This window comes from Myotis daubentonii, chromosome 10 (assembly GCF_963259705.1).
Source record: "Myotis daubentonii chromosome 10, mMyoDau2.1, whole genome shotgun sequence".
In the NCBI taxonomy this organism is placed as follows: Eukaryota; Metazoa; Chordata; class Mammalia; order Chiroptera; family Vespertilionidae; genus Myotis; species Myotis daubentonii.
Window position 1 is genome coordinate 24,804,937 of NC_081849.1, and position 25,088 is coordinate 24,830,024.

At 41.4% G+C, this 25,088-nt stretch overlaps 1 protein-coding gene and 1 long non-coding RNA gene across 3 annotated transcripts in view; one reads left to right on the forward strand and one right to left on the reverse strand.

The window, feature by feature from the left end:
• The window catches only part of LOC132242768 (uncharacterized), a 171,588-nt gene that overhangs the window by 66,919 nt on the left and 79,581 nt on the right, over positions 1–25,088 (reverse strand). The window lies entirely within an intron of this gene.
• Positions 1–25,088, forward strand: part of MKLN1 (muskelin 1) — a 330,333-nt gene that overhangs the window by 4,635 nt on the left and 300,610 nt on the right. The window contains exon 2 of one of the 2 annotated variants that reach the window (XM_059711807.1): positions 20,225–20,348. The exons of the other annotated variant lie outside the window; for it this stretch is intronic. The gene's annotated coding sequence lies outside the window, so the exon portion shown is untranslated. The remainder of the gene's footprint in view (positions 1–20,224; positions 20,349–25,088) is intronic. 2 annotated transcript variants of the gene reach the window in all.

Consider the following 25,088-nt stretch of genomic DNA (forward strand, 5'->3'; position numbering starts at 1 on the left):
GCTTCCACTCTTGCTCCTACACTCCCCAGCACAGCCAGAGTGACATAAAGCATAAAACATAAATCAGATCTTATTTCTTCTCTTTTTACAATCCCTCCATGTCTTCTGATTGCACTTGGAATGAAGTCCAGACTCCTTTTTCTGGCCCTATGTGGCATCCCAGACTACCTCTTCAGTCTGTCCCCCCACTCCAATCACACTGGCCTTTTGGATACTCCTCAATCACATTGGCTTTGCTCTTGTTTTAAAGGACTCACCCCAGATATTTCCTTTTTCCTGGAATAGTCTTTTGGTCATTCTAATCTCTGCTTAAATGTCACCTCCTCAAAGAGGCCTGTCCTGGCTGCCCTTGCTAATGTATCCTTCTCTGTCTACCTTCCCAACCATCCCATGTATTTTTTTCAGAGTAGTAAAACTTTATTACTATTTGTTTTTATTGTTTGAACCCTAAGAGGATTTCTGGCACATACTAGGCACTTAAAAATGTTCGTTGGATGTTTATAGAAGGAAAAAGAGAGGAGACATTGATTATTAGAAATGAGAGGCATGAAGGATCAGAGCCTGGTGTGGTTGAGGGATGGCCAGTGGTGATGGATTACTAGGTTTTTAAGATTCCAGGAGTGGGAGAGTTACTAGCTGTGTGACATTGGGCATTCATATTCTCTGAGGTTCACATTGTGATTAATAATAATATGTACATCACAGGGCTATTAGAAAAATTAAATAGTATAGCAATAGGTTTTAGGCAGTCTTGTCAAGCTATTATCAGGAAATCAGGACTTCTGCAAAGCAATTTATAACCTCTGCACGTGAACACTTCATGTGAGCTCCCCTGTAATAGAGTTAACATTTGATGATTTTTTTTTTATTAGGGAAAAATGGCTAAGTTGTGACTTAAAAAAATATATCAGGATACCTGAAAGAACGTAGATATTAGATTACTTAAGATGAAACCAAAACACTCCTACAAATTAATAAGAAAAGCAGCAAAAACCTTGGGAGATTGGGCAAAGAGTTTGACAGATTATAGTTAAAGAAATACAAATGGATCTGTTAAATAGGTAAAAAAGCTCACCCTTTCTCATAACAACAGATATACAAATTACAATGCAATGAGATGTGTATTTTACATATCAGGTTGGCACAAATAAAAAGTTTAGTAGCTCCCTGGCCAGTGTTGCTCGGTGGTTAGACCATCGGCCTGCACACTTGAAGAGTCGTGGGTTTGAATCCTAGTGAAGGACACATACCTGAGTTGTAGGTTTGCTTCTTGACCCTGTTAGAGGCTCTGGGCACGTGCAGGAGGCAACCAGTTGATGTTTCTCTCTCACATTGATGTTTCTCTCCCTCCCTTCCTTCTACTCTCTCTAAAAAGCAATAGAAAAAAATATCCTCAAGTGAGAATTAACAACAACAAAAAAAGTTTAATAGCATACTTTGTTTGCCAGGCTGGGAAGAGGGTGAACATTGTCAGTAGGAGCGAAACCTTTATGGAGGGCAACCTAGCAGTATTTATCAAAATATTAAATGTACAAGCCTTTGACCTAGCAATTCCTCTCTTATATATTTATCCAATAGATACATTCACACATTTATTGAAGGATGACTCTTCTAGGGTCTTCACTGACTATTTATGCTAAAGACGTAATGTCTTTAGGGTTTTAAGTCTATCAGTAGAGATGTGGTTAAATAAATTAGGGTACAGTTATATAAGTGAAAGGTAGGCAGCTGTTTAAAAATTGTGAAGTGGTTTAGTGTACTGATCTGAAAAGATCTTCACGATACATTGCTACATTAAAAAAAAAAAAAAAAAGATGAATGCCCTAAACGGTTTGGCTCAGTGGATAGAGCGTTGGCCTGCAGACTGAAAGGTCCCGGGTTCGATTCCAGTCAAGGGCATGTACCTTGGTTGCGGGCACATCTCCAGTGGGGAGTGTGCAGGAGGCAGGTGATCGATGTTTCTCTCTCATTGATGTTTCTAACTCTCTATCTCTCTCCCTTCCTCTCTGTAAAAAATCAATAAAATATACATTTTTTAAAAAAAGATGAAGAACAACATGTATTTTGCTAGTATTGTATTTCTTTTTAAAGACTATTATCTTTTTTTTTCTTGGCCTGAGAAACATCTGTGAGAAGGGAAAATAGAGCAGGGCAAGAGCAGATGTGGGGAGACCAGCTGAGAAGGTATTTCAGCAACTCAAGTCAGAGATGCTTGTTTCCCGGACTAGGGTGGTAGCATGTACAGGAAGAGAACTGATCAGGGTTAAGAGTTATTTTTAAAAACTTGTCCCTTTAAATGGAGAGGGAGGTCGTGTCATGGTTGACTTGAGAATTCCTCCTAGATCAGAGGCATGAGTACAGGTGTCAATCACCAAGATGGAGAATCCTGAGACAATAACAGAATTCCCAGGATGACTCTTCTATGATCTGTCAGTGAAGAGCCTAAAAGAGTCATCCTTCAATACATGTGTGAATGTACCTATTGGATAAATATATAAAAGTAGAATTGCTAGGTCAAAGGCTTTGTGCATTTAAAAATGTGATGCATGCTGCCGGATTGCCTTCCACAGAGGTTGTACCAACTTTCACTCCTGTTGACGATGTTCACCCTCTTCCCAGCCTGGCAAACAGAAAGTGGTGATGTCTACTGCAGACCTAGGATACAGGCCTAAAACCAGAAGAGCTGCTGGAACTGGGTGTATAAATTTGGGAGAAGATTGCTTAAAGAGGGAAGATAGAATCAAAAGAATAGAAGGCTCTGGACTAAGCTCTGCTCATTTAGGGATTGGATAAAAGGAAAGAGCTGGCAATGGAGACTGAGAATCAGAAACCAGAAAAATAAAACCAGGAAATTACGGGCCAATGAAACCAAGAGAAGACTACGTGAAAGAGGATCATGTTAAATGTTGCCAAAATGTCCAAGAAGGTCATTATAACTTGTTTCTCTCATAAACCCTAAGCTCCCCGAGAGTTGGAATTATTTTATTTATTTTTGTATCCTCGGGGCTTGCCCTGTGTCTCACACATAATAAATAATCACTAAAATTTCATTAAATTGAAAAGAGAGACAATGACACCGAGAGACAGACAGGCAGAGATACTGAAAGATAGCAGAATGCACCTTTGGGCCTCAAAAAATAAATAAGTAAGACATATTCCCTTGAACTTTGCTGCAAACCAAACCTGATCTTAGAAAAGCAGGGAGGTTCTGCTCCCCAATTTTACTCTGTGCCGACACACTGATTGAGCTCTCACAGTGCCATATTGTTGCGATGTTAAATGCCCCCCGAAACATCTTGATGAGTCGCTTTCACCTGGTCATTCTGAGTCATTTTTGTCTTTATTTAGGTTCTGAGTGATGACAAAAAGGGCAATTGGCTTTTCTCGTCTATCTGACTCTATCCTACCACCTTGAATCAATTGATGGAGCCTGGAGAATCCATTCTGGTGCCACTACAGTTCTGTAATAACTGTAACCCCTCACCAGGATGCCCTGCCCTAGCTTCCCATCAAAGGAAAGGATGACTCTTGGCAGGAAGAGAGGTATCGCCTCTTAGAGAAACCTCCAGCTTCTCAATCTGTTACTGTTTCTGCAGAAAGGAGCGAATGGACAGGATTCCAAAGGAGGAAAGGTTTCTATTCTGTCCTGAGAACATGGAAACCTGCATAGCCACAGAGATGTCATGACCATTTGGTGCAGTGTCCTTGAATTTGAAACTAAAATAATAGATGTCATTTAAACAATATTGAAAATGTTATGACATCCTGTATTATGTAGTTGGAGCAAGGGTTAGCAGAAGTTCTCTGGAAAGGGCCAGATGGGACATTTTTTAGGCTTTGTGGCCCAGCTACTCAACTCTGCCACTGTAGTGTGAAAGCAGTCACAGACAACGAGTAAATGAATGAGCATGGCTGTGTTCCAATTAAAACTTCATTTATGGGCACCGAGACTTGCATTTCATGTATCTCTCACATGTCTGAAATATTAGTCTTCTTTTGATCTTTTTTAGCTACTTAAAAATTTGAAAATCATTCTTAGCTCTTAGGCCATACAGAAATATGGGGTGGGTTGGATTTGGCCAGTGGACAGTAGTGATTTAGCAAACATAAAGATCATGTCATAAGAAAGATGTTCAGAAGCATAACTTGTGAAGAAAATAACCTGTTCATATACAGGGATTAGCAAAAGCAGGTTTACAGTTGTGAGTATGCGAAACACAGCGTTAATAAAGTCATTGTAATAATCATAACCTGCATGTCTTTTTCCATACCAACAACTGCTCACCCCTATGAACCTCTTTATTGTAACTTCTCAAGTTTATTTGAACATATAAACACATTTTCCCACATCTGACTTATCTGGAAATAAAGTATATCTGGAAATAAGGTATATCTCCTCAGTTCAGTATTATAGAACACTTTGCCCCTTCTCTCCTTGTGATGAATGAATGTGCAGGAATGTAGAATTTTTACAGAGCAAACTGAAGAATTCTTACTACTTGACTTTATAAATACCCACACCAAGAGAGGACTTAGGAGTTTTAATAACATTTTAAAACTGCATTAAATTCCTTCAATAAGTACTCATTAATGCTACCTCTTTAATAGTGCAGTACTGAGTGTTACAGAGTTAGAGCTACAAGAGGATAGATGATGATAGGTAGATTGATAGATAAAAGATAGATAGATAGATAGATAGATAGATAGATAGATAGATAGATGATAGATAGATAGATAGATAGATAGATAGATAGATAGATAGAAATCTAGAGGCTGATAGGTGTCAGTGAGAATTGTTTGGATGTAGCACAATATAAATGTAGTCACTTAAGCAACAGATAGGCTGTTAGACAAAACTACGTTTAAATCTGAGTTCTTTTTTGTCCCAGATGTGTGACCACATAAGCTTCAGTTTCCAATTTTTAGAATGGGGATAAAAAACCTATTTCTCAATGCAATTGTAGGGATTAAATGAGACCATGCCTACCAGCTAGCGTGGTACCCAGTACATGGTAAGTCATCAGTAAACAGGAGCTCTTGTTGTATTAACCAACACGGAGGTATATAATTTGTTCAAAAGGAGCGTGCAAGATCAAAGGCAAAGCAGAGTGACCTTGTGAGTCAAGAACTCATGAACACAAACCTGAGGATTGATGCCTGGTACAGAAGTTTGGGGTGAAAGTAAAAGCAGAAGTGACATGGACACAGGAACATACATCAGGCAGCCAGACAGTTGTCTTGCCTTTGCTTCCCTAGTAACCAGCAGCTGGATTGTCTAAGGAGCTACACTTGTAGGTCTGGCTTTCCAACCTCCCCAATGCTTAACTGCCAATTCTAATGGGGAAAAAGTGTATCATCAGTACAAACCCCGGCATCTTGCTTCCTTCCAGTCAGGTAGCTGTGAGCCTCAGACACCTGTAGCTCCCTGCTACCATGCCTCCCGCTACTATGTTTATCCAATTCTGGGTTTCCACCTTGACCTCCACACTTCAGTCTCTGGTCATTCTGCCTTGTATGACAGTCCCTCCCGGTAGATTTGGGACCCTGAACCCTGGCCTACTTCACCATGACTCTGACATCTTATTTAGCTTATCTCTAACCAGTCCTCTTCCCCAGAGGGTTTTGTGCTACTGCCCACACCCCTGTTGTGATCCCCTTAAACTATTGTACACAGGTGGTTTACCCTTCATACTGGATTATTCAGTATTAAAGACTTCCTGAACTTGATCTTGGTGTGAGATATCAAGTCTTGCACAGCTCGGCTGCCTTAATCCAAGCCAGCTTCTGTATTCACGACCCCTGCCCTGGGAGTACTCCCCACACCAGTCCTGGCTCATGCTCTCAACCACTGGCCATGTGTTGTCAACTAGTCCTAGCAAAACTTGTGATCCTGTTATGGCAACGTCAGGAATGCTTTCCCAATTCAAATGACAAAATTATTGGCACAGGGCCACAATTTAGAGGTAATGGAGAACTTTAACATCTACGGGCAAACTCATTCTGTGGAAAATGAGCATCAAATAAAGTTAGCATGACTTCGATTTAAACTAATTGCTTAGCTCTGGGTGATGGGTCTCTGTTGGTTGGGCCTTTCCCTGTACACCACAGGGTTGGCAGTTGGGTTCCTGGTTGAGATGCATGCTTGGGTTGTGGGCTCCATTCCCGGTAGGGGATGTGCAGGAGGCGGCTGATTGATGTTTCACTCTCACATTAATGTTTTTCTCTTTCTCCCTCTCCCTTCCTAGGAACCCCCTCTAAAAAGCAATAAAAATATATTAAAAATAAATAAAAATAAACAAATTACTCTTTGAATAGGTACAACTCTTCTGTGCTTAATTCTAGCCAGCTAAGAAGAATGTGTTGGTGAGGTACAAGTGACAAACAACTTAAATTACATGACCACGGCATCCTTGAATCGGTTATAGCCAGAGAGGCAGTTCTGTACTTTCCAATATGACCCAAGGAAGACTTGAATAAGTTAAGACAAAATATGGACATGAGGCTCTGTCTGGCCAGAAACTAGGAAAGTGCTCTCAAAAGGAGTAAAATGACTTAAAACTTAAATTCTTATAAAGCCAGTAATTTCCATGAGGAATAGGGAGCATCTGGTAAAGACAATGTGGCTACTCAAGAAGTATTCTGATAAGTTCGCATTTTTATTTATTTACTTTATCCTCACCCGAGGATATGTTTACAATTATTTGAGAGAGAGAGAGAGAGAGAGAGAGAGAGAGAGAGAGAGAGAGAGAGAGAATCATCAATGTGGGAGAGAAACGTGTATCGGTTGCCTCCATAAGTGCCCCAACTGGGGATTGATCCAGCAACCTAGGTATGTGCCCTTACTGGGAATTGAACATGCCACCTTTTTGGTGTATGGGACAATGCTCTAATAGAGTCACATGACCAGGGCCAAGCTTAAATTTTTAAAGGATATGTACAAAAGGTAGCAGTTAGGGTATAAAACAAACCTCAAAAGAAGGGCTCAGAACTGTGAAAAGAATGCCAGAGGGCTAACATTAAGAGACAGCTAGGAACTATGGAAAGTAATGAAGACAATTCATGGGTTTTTGTGTTGTTTTTTTTGCTTACGAGTATAGTAAGAATATTATGAAGATGGGGTAGTGCTATTGAATGTTAACCATTAACTGGAAACCAGAACCATTCCATTATAGCATTTTCTAGATTCTAAGGATCAAGCTTTTTCCCTCATATTTTTCATAGTTTTAAAATAAAAAAATATCTTTTTAAAAAATATATTTTTATTGATTTCAGAGAGGAAGGGAGAGGGAGAGAGAAATAGAAACATCAATGATGAGAGAGAATCATTGATCAGCTGTCCCCTGCACTCCCTCTATTGGAGATTGAGCCCACAACCTGGGCATGTGCTCTTGACTGGAATTGAACCAGAGACCCTTCAGTCCACAGGCTGACGCTCTATCCACCGAGCCAAACTGACCTGGGCCAGAGAATATCTTTAATAGATATGCTTGATAGTTATGTGGTAGTATTTGTGGAGAGGAGGACTCTAAAAATAGTAATTAAATGGTGGTGCATTATATAGTAACTAGAGGCCCAGTGCACAAATTCGTGCACAGGTGGGATCCTGCTGCCTGGGCCGGCTTGGGGGAGGGTACCCAAGTGGTTGGAGGGCTGGCCTTGCCCCCTGGTTGAACTCTGGTGGAACCTGGTTGAGGGGACAATTTGCATATTACCCTTTTATTATATAGCATCTTTAGAATAGAGGGCATATGGAATTCTTTTCACTCGGCTCTTCTAGTATTAATCCCACGTTGTGTCCTAAAAGTGGCAGTGCTGCCAGGGGCCACCAAAGGTAAGAAAGAGTCAGAAAGGAATTTGGAGGCCACAGTCAGAAGTGTGATGCCCGTGGAGGGAGCAGAAAAGGGTGGATGAGCACTACTGAAGAATGGAAGAGTTGCAGATGCTAGAGATAGGACTGAAACAGGAAAGGAATACTGTGGTCAACACCTCTAAGAAAGGGTAACGAAGAGACCATGGCTGACTTACAGAAGCCAAGTCACTGTCACAGAAGGCATGGGGAAGGTGTCTCAGTCAGTTTGAGTTGCCATAACAAATACCACAGACTGGGTGACTTAAACCAAAATGTTTACTTCTCATAGTTCCAGAGGCTGGGAAGTTCACCACCACGGTGCCAGCAGATTCAGTGTCTGCTGAGAGCCCACTTCCTGGTTTGCAGAAAAGGACCTTCTTGCTCCCTCCATACATGAAGACAGAAATCATGTCTCTGGTGTGTCTTCTTATAAGGATACTAATACCATTCATGGGGGCTCCACCTAATTAACTCCCCAAAGCCCCACCTCCAAATATCATCGTATTGGGATTAGAGTTCAACATATGAAGGGGTGGGGCGGGGGCACAAATGTTCCATGAATAGCAGATAGAGAGAGGGGATGTGTGTTGAAAAAAACAGGCATGGTCAAGATGCAGGGAAGGATAAAATAACTGCTACGAAGATACTCAGGAACAATATTGAAGAGGGGGTCAGTGGATAATGGCGTGGGCGAGGCAGAATATTTTGAACTTGACTAACGTGTGGTATGTGGATATGACTGGGCCTTGCCTCTTCTGAATCACTGTGGTGATTGACTTAAAGCCCCAAGGCTCCAGGGTCCACCTCGGTTAGCTCCAGTTGACCTAGGGAGGGCTCCTCTGAGAATATGTTTAAATCAAGGTATGGGTCTGGGGCAGCCGTGGGCAAACTACGGCCCGTGGGCCAGATTTCCGGCCTGATTGAAATGAATAAAACTAAAAAAAAAAAAAAGACCGTACCCTTTTATGTAATGATGTTTACTTTGAATTTATATTAGTTCACACAAACACTCCATCCATGCTTTTGTTCCGGCCCTCCGGTCCAGTTTAAGAACCCATTGTGGCCCTCGAGTCAAAAAGTTTGCCCACCCCTGGTCTGGGGTCACAAACCAGGAAAAAACATTGCCAAGTGACAAAGTGGTAAGTAAGATCCTGAGTTAAAAAAAAAAAAAGTCCAAATAAGTAACCAGAGAACAAAGTAGCCAAAAGATAAAGACTTTACCAGAATAAATTCAGGGGAGAGTAGAAGTGTGGTCTAAGCCTACTGGGTTCTGAAACTTATGTTAAAGAAGGAATTTAGCCCTGGCCGGGTGGCTCAGATGGTTGGAGTGTTGTTTCATACACCAAAAGGTTGCCAGTTTGATCCCTGATCAGGGCACATACGGGAGGCAACCTGATGGATGTTTCTCTCTCACGTCAATGTTTCTCTGTCTCCCTTCCTCTCTAAAATCAATGAAAACATATTCTCAGGAGAGGGTTAAAAAGAAAAAAGGAATTTAGAGAACCTAAAGATCAGTAGGCCATGAGAAAAATGTTCCAACAACATTTGATTAGACCTTTAGAAACTGGTACACCCAGGTGGCCCCTATGTAGCTTGAATATAAAGAGATTAATACCTAAGGAGGGACTATGTCTTTTCATGATTTTAACTCTAGTTTCTACCATGTTAATAGTGGTAAAATAAATGAGTTTTCAAATGGCTGAGTATTTGTCATTTTCTATTAAAAACAATTATCTTGATTTTTAAAGATATAGTCCTTACCTTAGTTGTCTTCTCCTATGCATCTCCTTTCCCAGCTAGTCATGTAGCTCTGGGAAAGCAGACTCCTCCTTTATCTCAGGAGGTAGGGCATGAGGTCCAGGCTAAACCAATCAGTGAATCAGTACCACAAACAAAATAAAAAGCTAAATGAGATAGTCTAGATCATAAAAATATATATGTAATAGTGTCCTTAACATATAAAGAGCGCTTGAAGGCTTCTAAGAAAAAGACAACATCTCAAAAGAAGAATGGGTAAAAACACGAAAAGGCAAAAAGAGAAAAAGGGATTCGATTGAAATGAAAAAGGTCCAGTCTTACTAGTAATTAAATAAATGCAAATTAAAATAAAACCAAAAGTCTTTGTGCCTAGCAAAATGTCAGGAACTTTAAAATGATATCTTGCATGGGTAAAGATGCTGGGAATAAGCACCCTCATGTAATCTTGGCATTTACATTGGTCGTGCATTCTGGAGAGCAATTGGCATTGTGTATAAAAAACCTTAACATGTGCAAACTATTTAACACGGTAACTTCATTTTAAGGCTTTATCTTAAGGAAACAAACCAGAATCACTCACAAAATGAATGTAAAAGAATACTTAGTATACTATTCTTTACAATATTGAACACTTGGAGATAACCTACTGTAAGTGTCCAAAGGGAAGTATTGCATAAATTATAATGAATACCGATGATGAAATTTATTCATCCAGTAAAAAGCAGATTATGGGAAAGTGTCCTGACAGCAGAAAATGTTGGTCATTTATTATTAAATATATTTGCTCAGAAAGAAGACTGGACAGTTACACAGAGAAACATTAATAATGATGATATCTTGGTAGTGGCATTACAATTCATGTTCTTCTTGGTGAGTTTTGAATATTTTAAATCCACTCAATAACAAATGTTGCTCTTTAAGTCAGGATAAAAAAGAAATTTAAGCCAAAAAGGAAGCCCAAGGTGAATGAGGAAGGAGAAGAGAGAACTTCTCATTTTTAAACGAGTTTCAAACCTTCTGATCCATATAAACTACATCCTGTGATACAAAAAGAGTTTCCAGATATTATCAGAGACATGCTATGAGGAGGAGAAGTATCATATGGCTGGAATTAGATGGATATACCAATTATTGGAAAAGGAAATGGTGGGTTCCAGAACCCACACTGACAAGCTTAATTTACTTAGGAAAACAGAGTTGGTATCAACAGGAGGCAGCATGGATTCACGTAAATCCTTCCAAACTACACTCATCCTCCTTGTCCCCCATATGCCCTACAGCATGTGATCCTCACCCCAGACTCTGACTATTATTATTATTCCCTTTACACTGAAGCTCAGCTGAGGCCAGAAATCTGACTTGCCCAAGATCCTGTAGCTGGTTTGAAAGATTACAGACATGTTGCTCAATCCTGACATTGGACAAAGGTTTTCATGGGATTCTTGTATGTAAATAATGGAACATGGAACAGGATATGATACAGAATTTTTAGTAGATGAAATGATTATACCCAAAAGTGTGGGTTAAAAGAGCATTGTTTACCTGGAGGTTTCCAGTGGCGATAATACCTTCTCACCTATTGAGTACTCGTGATATGCAAAGTTCTCTGCAAAAGTACTTTGTCACTTCAGTTAATCTTCCCCAACAGAAACGGGCACTGTTACCGTCCCCATTTTATAGACAAAAAAACCAAGGCTCGGGATGGCTAATGAACTTGCTTCTGATTAAACAGCTCGTAAGGAGCAAAGGTGAGATTTGTTACAGAAAGTCTGTTTAAGAGCCCATATGTTTACCTATTATACTAACGTGGCCCTTGGCTCCTGTTCTGCTCAACTTGGTGTTTTTTTTTCCTCTTTTATTAAAAGGAAGGTGTATTGATCCTTAGTAATGATGTAAAACCCATATTTCTGCTAAGAATAAAAAGCGGAGAGAACAGAAGAAAAGGAAGGCAAGAAAAGCAACATTTAGTGAGCTCTCCTAACGTATTACTAGTAGGTACTGTGCTGCCCTCCTTTAAGCCTCCTTTAATGTCATTACACTTTGTAATGTAAATATGATTATCTCTATTTTCACTGATAAGCACGTTGAGCTGGGAAGAGATCCTGACGTGTCCAAGGTCACTGGGCTACATAACAAAATCAAATACTGTTTACTTTACATCTGTCTGACTCCCAAGACCTTATTGTCTTCACTATTGGCCAATAAAAATCAAATGTAAACATATAGTATTTAGTGGGAGAAAATGAAAAATCCTGCAATTGGCTTTAAAAAGTCAATGTTATAAATATAAGAAGTGGGAGATCGAGTCAACATTTCAAGTGCAAAAGGTCTGAAGATCTGGGTTGATTGTGAAGCACCATGAGTCAGTGGTATTTACTGTCAGAACACTCATACAGTCTCAGATGGCGTAAACAGAAGAACTGTGTCCCGGAAAAGGGTGAGAATGCTCCTACTGGTGTGTGCACTGCTTGTACCAGATGAAAATTGCGATTAATTCTGAGGGCCACATTGTAAAAGGGACAGACTAGGCTATGGATCTCCAGAGGAGAGCAGCCAGCTAATAACAAAATATATACATACTTACATGCAGGTATACATGCTAGTATATAAAGATTGGATTATTTCACAAAAGTTAAACAAGTGAGAAAACCCAAGAAATAGCTGAAAAACATCTTCAGTTAGCTGAAGGGCTGCTAGATGGAAGAGATTCTTATATTGTATAAGAACTGTGGGATAAAGGATAGAGAACTGTGGTTAGAGGGAAGCAGATTTTTGGCCAATAAATGAAAAAACAAAATATAAATGTGTCTTGCATATCATTTTAGGCACTAAAATGCCAAGCCCAATGTTTCAGACATAGCAGGTACTCAACAAATATATGTTGAACTGAATAAGATGTTCAGTTGTTATTCAAAAATGCAACACCGTTGTCTTGTGGGGTAGTAAGCTCCCAAGAGATGTTTGAGCAAAAGGTAGGTGTTGTCTTAAAGACCCCCATCTCATTAAAAACAATGCTGACACGTTGCCCAACCCCACCTTCTTCCAAGCTATTACCTGCATTTCCCACAGCCAAACTTCAAAGAGGAATCTTTCCTCAATCCATTCCTGCCTGATTTCCAACTCTAGAAACAGTGCTCTTCAGACTTAATGACCAAACCCAATCTTATCACTCATCCTACTCCAGGGAGAAGTGCTGGCCATATCTTCTTTGAAGGTCTCGTCTCCTTTCACTTTCAGACCTCACTCTGCCCCTGTCTCCTGCTACCTCTCTGACTGCTCTTGCCCAGTCTCCTCCCCTGACTCTTCCTCCTCTGACAGCCACCAGCGTGCTTTTTTTCCAGGGTCTTGTTCTTGGCATTCCTCTCACTGTTTGCCCTCTTCAGGATATTCCACCCATTCTGAGCACTTAGCTACCACTGAGCACTGACTTCTGAACCTCTGTATTCAGTCCAAATGTCTCTCCTGATCTGCAGCCCTGTCTTTCATTCACACCTAGATCCCCTATAACCATAATAGGCTGGCTACTCATCTTCCCCGTTGATCTTAGTTAATGTCATTACACTTGAACCTTATCTTTCTCCCTTACTCGCAGACCCCTGTCTAATCAATAACTACTAGAAGCCTGGTGCACGGATTCGTGCACCAGTGGAGTCCCTTGGCCTGGCCTGTGCCCTCTTGCAATCCAGGACCCTTGGAACTCTTGCAATCCAGGACTCTTGCAAATCCAGGACTCTTGCAAACCGGCTGCCGGTTTCGTCCTGATCCTTGCAGGCCCGATCCCTGCACTGGACCTCTAGCATGCATATAAGATCTTTGGTTAATCTCTTCCGGCCCTCCCCCCTCCGCCCTTCCCTCTGAGATTCATCAGTCTGTTCCATGTTTCCATGCCTGTGCATTAAGCATCTGCCCCCTGGTGGTCAGTGCACATCATAGCTACTGTTTCAACAGTCAAACAGTCGAACGGTCGCTTAGGCTTTTATATATATAGAAGATGTCGTCAGTGCGACTTCTAAATCTCCCTTGGACTACTTTTCATCCCACTGCTGCTATGGTGATTCAGACCTTAATCTCTGCCTCAGTCTGTTACAGTGGCCTTCTAAGTGGGTTTCCTTGCTGGAGTCTCCCCTTAGTCCAGTTCAGCCTGCTGCAAAAGTTTTATTTTTTTTAATATGAATGATCACAACTCCCTCCTATTTAAGAATCTTATATAATAAAGACATGCTAAGTGTCCAACAGTGTGACCATTTGACCAGTTGCTATGATGCACACTGACCACAGGGGGCAGACGCTCTGACCGTTAGGTTAGCTTGCTGCTGGGGTCTAGCTGATCAGGACTGGGTGAGTTGGGCTGGACATGCCCTGGAGCCCTCCCGCGGTCCCTCCCTGGCCCTGATTGGCTCCAACTGGGACTGGGCGAGATGGAGTCAGACATCCCTGAACAAATCCGTGCACTGAGTCCGTTTCGCCGGGCCTCTAGTCTCTTGTAATTACTTACTATCTTATAATTACTTACTACCTTAGCTGTAAATCAAGGTTCCCTTCAATATGGTTATAACTTACCTTGCCAGTCATTTTTAACCTGCACCAGATTTTCCCTCTTTTCTTTGAACACAGTTGGCCTTTTCATACCTTTGTGCTTTTTCTCATCTTATTCCCCTAAGAATCTTCTCCCCTTGGCCAACTCATCTCCTCCTATAGTGCCCACTCCAAATTTCAGCACTTTAGGAAAAGAATCTTCTTCAGCTTCCATGTCAGACTTCGGGACAAGAGATATGATATTTAAAGCAATGGACTGGGTGGGGAATCGTAGATGACCATGCCCAAGGGGGCCCCCAACATTCAGAAATCAGGAAGGACCCAGCAAAAGAGACGTAAAAGGAACAGACAATGAGGTAGGAGAGAAGCCGTGTGGTATGAAGTAGCCAAATGAGGAAAATGTTTCAACAAGAAGGGAGTGACCATTGGTGCCACGAAGCTGCTGAAAGGGCAGTAAGATGAGGATGGATAGTTGACCACTGGATTTGACAACATAGAGGTCATTGCAACCTCATCAGGTGTGTTTTCAGTGAAGTCAGGGGGTGGAGCACAAAGCTGATTGGGTTGGCTTCAGGAGAGTCAGTAATGAGAATGTTGATGTTTCTTGAATGGGTGAAGTATTGGATAATTGAAGAAATGATGTCTTAACCTCAGAGGGAAGACAGGGGAGAGTGGGTGGGAAGAGATCAACCAATGAACTTTATGCATATATGCATATCCCGTGGACATAGACAATGGGGTGGTGAGGGCCTGGGAGTGGCAGGGGCGGGGGAGGATGGGAGCAGGCTGGAAGAGGTTAATGGGGGGGAAAGGAGGACCTATGTAAAACTTTCAACAATAAAGATTTTTTAAATTAATTAATTAATTAAATGAGAGCATAAAAAAAAAGAAAAGACATGTCTTAGGATTTCATAATTAGTCAGGCACCAAAACAGGTGAGCTATTTTGAAATCTTAGAATTTTGAACTCTGAAATTTTTCCAGATAGAAATCGGGATTTAGTGATGCGAACTTTTTTTTTTAATTGACTTTAGAAAGAGAGAGAGGAAGGGAGAGAGAAACATTGATTTGTTGTTCCACCTGTTTATGCGTTCATTGGTTACTTCTTGCATGTTCCCTGACCAGGGATCAAACATGCAACCTTGGCATATCTGGATGACTCACTAACCAACTGAGCTACCTGGCCAGGGCGCAAAGCTTTTCTTAAGAGACAAGGGAATTAAAAGAATTTCGAGGCAGTAGAGTTAGTCTGGGAGAAAGTTCTGTATGAGTTCTCCAGCAGTTGCATTTTATCCTGGGACCCACTTCCTAAAGGCCTTCATGCAGAACTTCTCAGAGGCTTCAGGGAAGAGCTGTCCCTTCAGGGACTTGGTGGAGGATTTTCAGAGCCTATTTCCAAACATCTCTTGCTAGTTTGTGAGGATTCTAAGAAGCCTATAAGGCTGGTTCTCATTATTTTGAGTCTGTGCAGCACCAAGTATGAATGGTTAGAAAGAGGTGAACAGGATAAATTGGATCTATCCAACACACTGCATTTGAAAATGTTGTATTTGGAAGAATTTCTATATAAAATTTTTATACTGAAATAATAACAGAGATAGCCTAAGTGATCACCTTTATTTGATAAATGGGTAGGCTGTTCTTACCTGTCATCCCCTAGAATAGAACAGTTATGAAATATAAAGAATACAGACCTTGGGTAGACCAGACCCTGCCTTTGATTGTGTGCTGTTTGATTGTGTGCTGTGACATTCCTCAAATACAGTTTCAAAAGGCACATTGATGCCTGAAATACACAACTGCCCTTCTTCCTAGCATGCTCAGATCTAGGAACACCTTCTCTAGGTCTTCCTCACACTCTCCAACAGAGGCCAATCCCCTCTCCTTGCTCCCCAGACCATTTACCTGTGCGGCTCCATCTCCACACCTACCCACACGGAGCTACAGTTGTTTACTCCTCTGGCTCCCTCATTCAACTGTGAGTTTCCTGAAGTCAGTGATTTTGTCTTCTTCTTATTTTTATCTTTAGCTTCAAGAATAGTGTTGTGCATTTTGGGCACACAAGCAATGTTTGTTGAGTAGATGCATGAATGCTTAAGAGTGTGAATGAATGAGTGAATGAATGAATGAGTGAGTGAATGAATGAATGAATGAATGGAGTGAATGGGTATATGAAAAGATCAGAAAAATGTTAACCCCCAAATGGAAGCTAATACAAGCATAAAAGTGTCAATGACTTTACATATATGAAGATTTTATGCATCTAATGGTACTTTCCAAATCCTATTGAGATGATGAGACCTTGGCAGCATACATAATGCATAAGAAGAGGAGAGTGATACACACATCGGCTGATAATATGTGTGGCACAAGATGATGAGAATGGTGCTGATTAAAATCAGAGTTCGAGGATAGGAATTAATTGCTTTTGATCTAGATTTGTTGAGCACATGAACATTTTGGTTTTAGTTATTTCTCTTAAGCAAAGTTTTTTTCATTTTAAAATTTAAGGGTAAGATACACCTTAATAGACATGTTTATCTAAAGCATGGCTTTATTGTAAAAAAAAAAAAAAAAAAAAAAAAAAAAAAGGAAAGAAAGAAAGAAAACCAACAGCTATTATATTTCTAAAATGGAAGTTACATTGAACCAGTTATTTTAGTCCCACATGCCTCAGTTTCTTTCATGCAGATTTGTAAAATGATGATAGCCCTTACTAGTATTCACATTATAAAAGTGTTGTTACTGTAAATTAGATCGTATAAAATGGGTTATGATGTCTTCTTTGAAAGCTAAGCACTATACACAAATGAGGTATTATTATTTAGTTTTTCCTTTTCGATCTCATTAAATGAGAATTAGATGGAAACTCCCCTTCAAGGACTATCCAGTGGGTAAATGATTATTGACTTGAGTGAAATGAAAACACACACACACACACACACACACACACACACAAAAACTTCAGCTGTAAACTCAGTTTGTGCAGCTTAGCTAGTCCACGCACAAGGCAAAATTATTGTATTTTTCTATGATGTTTACCACTATCCTCTGTCTCCTCTTGTGCTCTAATCACAAACTGAAGACGGCTAAGCCTGTCAGTTCAGTCATTGCGTGCATTTAGAGAACATAAATATCCTGGAATGATTACAAGTTAGAAATAATGTTTCAACTAATGAAGCCATGCAGCTAGTTGTGTGATTGACTCAGGGCCTAAATGAACACTGTCAGGCCTTTACCTCACTCCTGGTTCTTAAGCTTGGGAACCCTTTCAATGAGTTGCTGCTGACGCTTCCGTGCCATCTTCTGTTATGAAGGCAGGAGAGGGCTTGTGAAAATAAGGTTTGGGGAAATGTTGTGAATGCCAGAAACTTTACTTTGTGTGATGAAGGCATGAGAATGAAAACAGTACCGTGAAAGGATTCAGGATACAGAGCTGGTGGGGTATACACCCCTGGCCAGCACAATTGCACCTGGCCTTTGTGTATGCGTAACAGCGTCAGCCCATTTCTAGTTCTTGGCCCCTGCACTTGGACTGTCCCAGCTCCTCCCCCTCGGCCAGACCCCTTACAGTGTTCATCCGTTACATCTTGGCTCACCTTTAGTCCTGAGGACTAACCTTCAGCATTACTTGCACTTGTGGTCATCAGTTTTCCACCTGACCCATTTATTTTGGCTTCTGGATTTTGCTCACAGAGAACCCCTGCCTGACTGGATAGTTGTCTGGCCAGCTGTGGGGCCAGCTGCCTGCTCCCGTCTCCAAGGTGACCAAACTCCTCTTCCCTCCCTGTAACTGGCCCAATGCATGAGCTACGGCAATAGGTGAGCGACGGTGACGACGCAACAAGTGCTTCTGACCAGGTTTCACCTGTGACGGTCATTTCATCGGTGGGCTGCTCAGGTGCCCATTCACGCACCTCATGGGCCTTAGGTCCAGGGAGCCTGCGTGGACCTGAGGGATCTAGTGAAGGGATGCGGGTGGAAGAAGACTTAGGAAGAGAGCACGAAAGGCAGACCTGGTTTACTCCACAGTTTTAGCCGCATCCCGCACTGGTTGTGAGATGCCTGTCCAACACCCAGGCCACGCCTCCCAAGAGCATGGCCATGTGGTCAGGTGAGCTAACGAAAGGTGGTGAGGGAGCCTTCACCGTGGCCCCATTTCCCCAACGTTGAGAAGAAAACCCAGGGATTGTATCTTCCACTTTTAAGGCAAACTTTTCAAAACAGTTGTCTACGTTCACTGGTTCCATTTGTTCAACTCACTATGGCCTGGCTCCTGCCCCCACTGGCCCTGCTTCTGGCCAGCAGGTGCTCACCCATGGCACTTCTCCATCTTTTTCTCATCTGATTTCTTGACAGCACCTGCCTTTGTTGACCACAATCTGCTGGAAAAGTGCTTTCTCTTGTCCTCTGTGATACTTCACATTCCTGGTTTCCCTCCTAACCCTCCGGCTGCCCCTCTCACTCTCTGTTCCAGGGATCCTTTCTCTGCCCACCTTTAAGCTTTGGTGTTTCTCTGGGTTCTCTCCCGGGCCCCACCCTCTCCCCCAACATTCACCCAGGGCGTCTCCTTCATCCCTTTGGATTCTATTGTTGCCTGTTACGTACTGGTGATTCCTAAACCTGTATCCTCAGACTTTTAGATCAAACTGCCTACTGCTACCCTGAAAATATTCCCCAGGAACCAAACATGACCAGGGCTGAACTTGTCCCGTTCTTCCCCAAAGCTCCTCTGTTTTGTATTTGTATTTTCGCTGTCTCAGCGATAGCATTGTCCACACAGCTGTTCAAGTCAAAAATCTGAGCAGCAGTCTTGTCTTCCTTCCCTTTAAAACTCGAACATTCTAGCAATCACAGTTTCAGTAGAATCGTCCTCCTCTGTGTCGTGGCTTGTAAGGTTATGAGTAATTTGGTCCCACGGACTTTCCTGGCCCATGTGTGACCGCCCTGCCTCAGCTGTGCCGGGCAGTTTTCAGTGCTCAGGTGCTCAGCACGCACAGCATGCATCTGTCCCCTTCGGAACCTGCATCCATGGAAAGAGGCCTGCCTCCCTTCGCTAATGGACAGACTCCTTCACACCTTGTAAATCTTCGTGTAGAAGGCACTCACTTCCGATCCCCCCAAAGTTTGGGTTAGGTGACCCTCTTAGAGCTCTGGGTGCTTTTCTCTTCATGACGCACTGCTTTCTCAGAGCTGCCTTTTCTGGCTACTGAAGGTCCCTGTAAGCAGGGACCATACTTTCCCCATTCACCTTTGCATTCCTAGCACCAACAAAGCATTTGGTACAAAATAGATGCTCAGTGGAGGTGAATGAATATACATGTTAAAACTGTCACTATATGGAAGCAACCTAAGTGGTGCCCATCAATGGATGACTGGATAAAGAAGATGTGGTACATGTTATACAATGGAATATTACTCAACCATAAAAATGAATGAAATCTTACCATTTGCGACAACATGGACCCTAGAGAGTGTTATGCTAAGTGAAATAAGTTTGTCAGAGAAAGACAAATACCATATAAGTTCACTTATATGTAGAATCTAAAAAACAAAATAAATGAAGAAACAAAACAGAAACAGACTCATAGGTGCAAAGAACAAACTGATGGTTGCCAGATGGGGGATGGGTTGGGGAAGCTGGATGAAAAAGCTGAAGGATTCAGGAGTAAAAATTGGTGGTCGCAAAATAGTCATGGGGATACAAAGTACAGCAAAGGGAATATAGGCAATAATATTGTAATAACTATATGACCCCCAGTGGGCACTAGACTTATTGGGGGGATCACTTTGTAAATTATGTAAGTGGTTAACCACTGTGCTGTGCACCTGAAACTAATATAAAATAATATTGAATGTCAACTCTAATTGGAAAAAGTCTTATTGTGAGAATACAAAATCAATTTCCAGTCATAGGGTGCAATTAGGATTTTACTAAACAAAGATTTAACAAGTCTCTCTAACGTGAACAGGACTAGAAGATTAAAGCTATTTAGAAGAATTTATTAATGTTAGAATCGTGAGCAGAGAGTGGCTGATAGAGGTAGATTTCAAATCGGCCCCTTATGGGCTTCTTTTCCAGAAGCCAGTGTCCAGGCCCTGGGAGCCGAGTCTGGGGCCACCCAAGCACTCCATCCTCTTGACTCTCCATAAACGATTGGACTCATAACACAGTCCATACTTGAGAACATGGGGCTTGGAATAAGGTAAGAGTTAGTTTTTCTGCTTTTCCCTCTATTATTTAGTCTCCAACCATATAGTATACTTGCATAACAATAATTCTAAAATTCTCTCTCTCGAGTCCTCATCGGGAAGTGTGACTGCTTCCCTGCTAGCCTCGCTGGTCTCACAAGGTTTGAATATCCTATGCATGTGAAGAAATGTTGTGAAATCTCTTGAGGAATTATGTCCTTTTGAATTTTCTTATTTCATGACTATTTAAATTCTTCATCATTAATCTAGATTTTCCCCCAGTATAACTACACATAGAGAAAAGTGAGTTTTGAGGAATCAGAAAGACTTGCTGCCCACTCTGAGACACCTTCTGGGCCAGATGCACGCTCAGAATGCAAGACATGAGCAGGGCAATCAAACTTCAAAAAGAGCTCTGCATTATCCATACTGTCTATGGACAGCCCCACAATCCACCCCCACAATTAACCTTCTCTAGCCCCTTACCTGCTTTAGTTTTTCATTAAAAAAAAAACAAAACCTTAGCATTATGTATTGATCTTCTTATTTATTTATTTATTTTTTAAATATTTTATTGACTTCAGAGAGGAATGGAGAGGGAACGTTAGATAGAAACATCAATGATGAGAGAGAATCATTGATGGACTGCCTCCTGCACGCCCACTGCTGGGGATCGAGCCCGCAACCCATGCATGTGTCCTTGACCAGAATCGAACCCTGGACCTTCTGGTCCACAGGCCGACGCTCTATCCACTTAGCCAAACCAGCTAGGGCTTATTTGTTTATTCTTTATCTCTTCTACTAGAATGTAAACTTCATGAGGTCAGGGATTGTGTGTGTGTGTGTGTGTGTGTGTGTGTTTACCACTATGTGCTTAGCATTCGGTACATAGTAGGGACTCAATAAATATTTGCTGATTAAATAAATGATGTCTTTTTATAATTTTGAAGTGGCTGATGCACATCTAGATCTCCAGGGATCTGTGCAAGTCTGGTTTGCAGCCTCGTCACGCTTAATGTTTTATTGATGATGAAGATGATAACATTGATGGTATGCTGAACAAGTCTAGAGATGACACACAACTAGAAAGAATAACAAATAAGTTGGATGATACAATCTGGATTCCCCTCCCCTGCAAAGTGTCATAATGAATCACATCTATACATATAAAAGGCTAATATGCAAAGTGTACCCCCATGAGTTCAACTGAGAGACTGGAGTTTGATTGCTCACTATGACGTGCACTGACCACCAGGGGCAGCATGGAATGAGGGAAGGCCCAAGCCAGCAGCCAGCAGTCAGGGAAGGGAGGCCCTGGCTGGCAGCCGGAAGGCCCTAATTGGCCCTAATCGCCGGCCAGGCCTAGGGACCCTATCCATGCATGAATTTCATGCACCGGGTATCTAGTTTCACTATAAAGTCAATGGGGACAAATATAAAGTACTCAAAGATCCCAAAATTTAATTATACAAGTATAGGTAGAGGGTGAGATGGCCTACAATTGCTCACGTAGGAAGGTTTAATCTCCTATTGATTATGAGTAAAGGATGAATCAACACAGTGTGATGGAACTTACAAAAAAAAATCAATCTTTTGTTGTGTTAATAGAAATATAGTGTTCAAGTAGGAAAGGTTCTCTAGTGCTCACTGGTGATCAGGCCACATTTGTTCTGTTTTATGAATTCTGATCTTCAGCCTTTAAGGGAGACATTGATAAGTGAAAGGTTTTTCAAGAAGATTAAAAAGGGATAATAAGGGATCTGGTAATCAGTGTCATATCAGGGATGATTAAAAGAGCTAAGTTTGTGTGTGGGTGTGTGAGGAGGAGGGTGATAGCCAGGGCCATCCTGCAGAGGAGAGACTAGATTTCTTCTGAGTAATCCCAAATGACAGATCGAGAACCCATGAGTGAAAGGTGTAAGCATGTATATCATAACCCACTAGAATATTCAACAATTAGATTTTCCCAACAGTCAAGTGGACAATTTCTAGAGGTTGTAAGTTCCCTGACCGTGGTGGCATTCAAGCAGAAGCTGGGCATTTATTCACGCCCCACTCACTGAATACACTTGTGATGGAAGTTCAAACACTGGGGTGTTTGGATTGTGTTCATCACAATAGCAAGCACATGAGTGCTTATTACTTGGCAGGTACTATAAAAAGTAATTAATGTGGGTTGCTATTTTTAATGCTCACGTCAATCCTACTAGCTCCATCTTATGTATGAGAAAAGTGAGGTTTAAAGAGGTTAGATAACTTGTCCAAGTTCTTACACTTTGTAAAAACAGAGCAAGAATTTGAATTTAGGCAGTTAGATCCCTGACCTTTATTATTCTGTAAGGGGCTCCCACTTCTAAAACACCATTTGTTCCCAACCTGAGGTTCCGTTTGTAGTAATCAAACCAAAGAGCTTATAATCTCTAGTTGTAAATAATTCTATAAGTAAGTAGGTCCCTCCAATACAGTATGTGGGAATTAAGTTAGCCTGGGCATTTGCCACTTGTGGTACATACACTATGTGGAGCCCAGCGTAGGACCTGGCACACAATACGTGCTTAGTGATTATGTATTAAGTAGAAAGGAGGAGTGGATGCAACCACACAAGCTGCATTTGAAATGACAGAGTCTCAATTATGTTGTGGCCGAGGAAAAACAAGTACCTTTTGGGGTGATCTACTGAGGACCCTTGGCAGAAAGTGATAATCCATCATTCTTGGCAAAAGCCATGAGAATTCCTGCTCAGGCGTTTGGACAACATTCATTTAAACAAACATTTATTGAGTACCTGTCCTGTACCAGGTATGTGCAATGTGCTGAGGGTGAAGAGGTGAATCAGAAGATGCAGCGTTAGTGGGGGAGTAAGCAAATTCTTATGATACAATGTGACGAGTGCTATAGCAGGTGTGTGTGTGTGTGTGTGTGTGAGAGAGAGAGAGAGAGAGAGAGAGAGAGAGAGAGAGAGAGAGAGAGAGAGAGAAAGAGGGAGAGAGGTGTATGGACATGATTTAAGTATTATAGAAGCATAGAGCAGAAAGGAACTGATTCTACTTAGTTGAAAGAGCTGTTTAATGCTTGATTATGTTTTTTGAATGACTGCCACATGCATTATATGAGTTTATGACCATGGGAAGTTGTGACCCCTTTTTGTACAGAAGAGGTTAGGTGAATTCCCCGAGGTCATGCAGCTTGTGGTAATAATTGCAGACATTTACTGAGTGCTTAGGATACCTGAGGCTCTGTGCTAAGCCCTGTTAAGACATTTAATCTTCACAACAATTCAGTGAGGTTGTTATTGATATCATCACCATTTTATAAATGAGAGAACCGGGGCACGAGATTTAAGTAACTTGCCTAGAGTCCCATAGCTAGAAAGTGGCTTTAACAGGCACACATTTACCCACTGCATTACATTGCCTTTAACTTGGGCCCTGAAGAGGTGGAACTCACACTTAGATTCTGACTCCAAGTTCAGCTTCCTTTCCAGTGACCTTGCTCTTTAGCAATATTGCACCGAGATGAAAAGAAATGGGGTGTATGTGTGTGTGAATACAAGGAGAGAGTGCGTAGGTGGGGCATCCCTGGAAGTGATTGGGAGGGGCACGGGTAAAATCTGGATGACACACCAGTTGTGTAAGCAGCGTTTCTCGGGGCAGCCAGAACTTGGCCTGTTGTTCTCCAGATCAGCGGTCTGGGCTCCAGGGACTATGATTTGTTACTCATGGGAACAAGCCACCAACACTTGCCCTGAGGCCTTTTAAAATCTAGTTTAAATTTTTCTAAAAGAAGAAAACAAGATGTAAAACATTAAGAATGAAACAAGTTAAATTCAATACCTTATATATAAGCAAGAACAGAGATACGGAAAAGGAGAAACGAGGCACAGAATTGCTTAAATTGTCCCAGCTTTCTCTCCATAATAAAAATTCTTGGATTGAAAATAGCTCAATCTAATATTACTGTGTCTTAATAATGAAGCCGCGTTGGCTCTGCAGCAGATCTGAACTGGATTACCCTTCCCTCCACAGTTACAACTTCAGCTGATGTGGACATGACCTATGCGATCGAACCCACTGCTTTTTTAAGACATCCACCTCCCATAAATGTTGGAGATCCGGGCATTTAAAAATCAACTGCAAGCTGGGGTTTCTGTGGTAGGTGGAGAGGCAGAAAAGGTCAATGTTCTTTGGCCTTCTTTCCTTCAGAGCACGTGGGGGTTTTTGGTTTTGTTTGGTTTTTAGAGTTTTGTCCATGTATAGAGACCCGGTAGATTCAACTGATTATCGTGGCCTTTGTGTTTATGGATTTCTGTTTTCTTGGCTTCAGGTCCTTGGAAACATTTGTTTTGAAGGTGGCAGGAGAGTTAGTCATGTTTTATTTTTGTTGTTCCTATTTATTTTTGAGATCCTTTAGTTTAAGTCGACTTCCAAAGTATTGTGTAACTGTATTTACATCTCCACAAGTAAAATATTCCAGTAGTCACTTATAGCACAACTTTATAGGCATAGTTAATGATTTGATGTCTAGTTGATGCCCATCAGAACGAGTCTGTAGCATTAGAAGCTAGAACAAGGGTATGCATTGGAAAATTTATGTTTGGGATTTATAACTGGGCTTAGCATTTAACATGTGAAGTTTCAAGTTTCTTAGATCAATTATTTTTGAGTTACCAAGCAGCCAAATTCTTGTAAACATATTTTTCCTTTCCATTACTGAGTCAACAAAAGCTGGAAAACTCTTTTCTCACATGTTCCAGT